This window comes from Corvus brachyrhynchos, unplaced genomic scaffold (assembly GCF_000691975.1).
Source record: "Corvus brachyrhynchos isolate BGI_N302 unplaced genomic scaffold, ASM69197v1 scaffold5, whole genome shotgun sequence".
Classification (NCBI taxonomy): Eukaryota; Metazoa; Chordata; class Aves; order Passeriformes; family Corvidae; genus Corvus; species Corvus brachyrhynchos.
This window is the reverse complement of record NW_008238321.1, coordinates 10,845,255-10,847,861: the sequence shown is the minus strand read 5'-3', so window position 1 is coordinate 10,847,861 and position 2,607 is coordinate 10,845,255. Positions and strand designations below refer to the sequence as shown.

Genomic DNA, 2,607 nt, shown 5'->3' with positions numbered 1-2,607 from the left:
TGGCTACAGCAGGCCCCTACATACTCACAGAATTGCTCTTGTGCTCATTCTTTAACAGGATCAACGGTTTTAAAAGGTAAAATCAGGCTGCTGGTCTGTGAAAAAAAAGGGCAATATCTACTGCAAAGGTCAGAAAATATTAATGTGGCATCTTACACTAACAGAGTACAGGCAGCACAAATCTCTACAAATAGGCATCCTGCTGGTAACCAATTGAAATGTAGGAGGTAGTTAATGTCTTTCAATTGTAAGTGTCATTTGATCCCCAGGGAGAGATTTAATGGATGGTATTTTCCTACTGAGAGTCCTGTCTTTTCTTTCTGTACTTCATTAGTAATAGTTCAGGGTCCTCATGTTCATAAAAAATGTATGCACTGCTTACCTGATTTTTCACATTTCACACACTGTATTAGGAAAATTGATGTTGTTCGTACAGAATTAAATAGAATACTTTACCTTTAATTATACGGTATCTTCCTGTCTACAAGCAGGTTTTCCCCACTAATTATTACCAAGCCAAAAAGAAGGAAAGAACAGAATAGAAAAGGTAACAGTACTGGAATAAAATAATGGCTGTTTGCAAATCCACTTGCTGTGAAATTTCCCCCCTTCCCCATCCAGGCTGTGTGGTCTGGATTGGTCTTGGGGATCCTTCGGAATGCAGGTCCTAGCTGAGGTATCTATGGGAAATGGATGCCTCACTCCTTCTGTGGAGGTGGACCTGTGATATGAAACTCTAATTTACTGAGTATGAATAATTTTATCCATAAGTGGAATCTTGTAGTTTTTTGACAGGGTAGAGCATTAATACCCTACTGCTGTTAGAGGGAAAAAAAAAATCACTCAAAGAACTCAAAGTTCCACAAGTAGAGCTTCCTGGAGTAATTTCAGATTCAAAACTCAAGCTGTTTCCCTCCAAGTGTATTCCTGGTGGCTTGGGAAGACTATACTGACCCATCTCTCTTCCCCAGGATGAGGGGCTGGCATTCATTTTCTGATACCATCTTGGGTGACTGTTCTTGTGTTTTCTCACAACGTTTTAACTCAAACTTACTTTCTGATAACCTTGATCAACTTCCCAATAAGCGGATCATTCAGTAACAGAAATACCTTACTTTAATGGTCTGACTAAATACAAAAAACCCACTCTAACTTGCAAATGCAAGTGAATTCATTGAGGGTGGGGAAAAGTGGCTAAAAAGCGCTTTTTTGCACTAGACATGAGCTCTGCAGGTGCAGGAGTTCGCTGCACCACCAGCAAGGAGCTGTTCCTCCTGTGTTTGTTCTCACACGTGTTTGAGCGCTCTGCTGAAGCAGAATCAAGCAAGCAGTTTCAATATTGACTTGTTTTTGTAAAGTTGAGCATGTTGTGTTTTGTTACATAGCTTGCAGTGGTGAGAGAAATCCATTAAACTTGAAGTTAATTAGTATGGGAAGACTGTAATTTATCGAGATTGCCTGAATGGAAGTAAGGGCATTGCTATTTAATTAGCAAGTGCATTTGGATTTTTAGATTTTTTTTTCCTTTTTGATTTTATTCAAAATAATTGTAAGTGCTTTGCATATAATGAAAGAAGAGTAGATTAAGGACAGGTGACTGAAAAGACATTAAAAAACTATGACATAATATTAATTTTTTTGCCATTAAGTGCGTGCTTTTGATCAGATAAGACAACTTTTATTGCTGTGGTCTATTCTCATTTTGTATCTTAATTATGCCTGAAAAGATTCTTTAAATGACAAAGTCCTAATTTATATTACCACAAAGGACCAATCTTACAGAGTTATTAAACCAGAACGTGCCTGTTCGTTGCTTCTTCTCCTTCCCTGTTTCTGAGACCTTCCACTGAAGTCATGGGCACCTTCAGCTGATTTCCAGAAAAGTTTACACTCAGCTGTGTTTTATACTGTGGGCTGCTTTCCTTGTTTTCCTTAATTTAGGATAACTCATTGTAGATTGAAACTTCACTAACATCACTGCTTCTCCAAATTAACAAGTGATGGGACAAGAGGAAATGGCCTCAAGTTGCACCAGAGGATATTAGCGAAAATTTCTTTGCCAAAAAGGCTGTCAAGCACTGGAACAGGCTGCCCAGGGACGCAGTGGAGTCACCATCCGTGGAGGGATTTAAGAGATGTGTGAATGTGGCGTTTGGGGATGTGGTTCATTGGTGGCCTTGGAAGTGCCGGGGAACGGTTGGACACGATGATCTTCTTTCCAAAGTAAGTGGTTCTGTGATTTACAGCTACTCTCCTCTATGAAGAGTGAAGCTGCTGCTGCTCACAGGAGGGGACTTGGCCCTCCAGTTCCTAATCCTGCAGCATGTCCCAGTAAGGTACAGTGGGATGGGGCATTGTCATGACAAGTGCACTGAATAAAGTAGAGAAAATTCTCTCTGGGGAGCACACAACATGCTCAGTCCGTCCATCCATCCATCCATCCATCCATCCATCCATCCATGGCCTCCCAGCGAGGGACACAAGATTTGCCCTGTACATGACAGCATTTCGGCACAGTGATGACCCCGACCTTCGGGGCTGTGATGACTCCGCGTCGTGTGGTCTCACGGCTGCATGGGGACCCCCCAGACCCTCGGCCCTAGCGCT

The 2,607-nt window shown here is 41.7% G+C and overlaps 1 long non-coding RNA gene across 3 annotated transcripts in view; it reads left to right on the top strand.

Annotated features, from left to right (window-relative positions):
* LOC108446709 overlaps positions 1-2,607 on the top strand; it is a 92,226-nt gene that overhangs the window by 82,391 nt on the left and 7,228 nt on the right. Inside the window, exon 1 of one of the 3 annotated variants that reach the window (XR_001862002.1) lies at positions 7-2,223. The exons of 1 other annotated variant lie outside the window; for it this stretch is intronic. This is a non-coding gene — a long non-coding RNA (uncharacterized LOC108446709). Of the gene's footprint in view, positions 1-6; positions 2,337-2,607 lie in introns of those variants that run through there. One more of the 3 variants, XR_001862001.1, reaches the window with a different exon arrangement.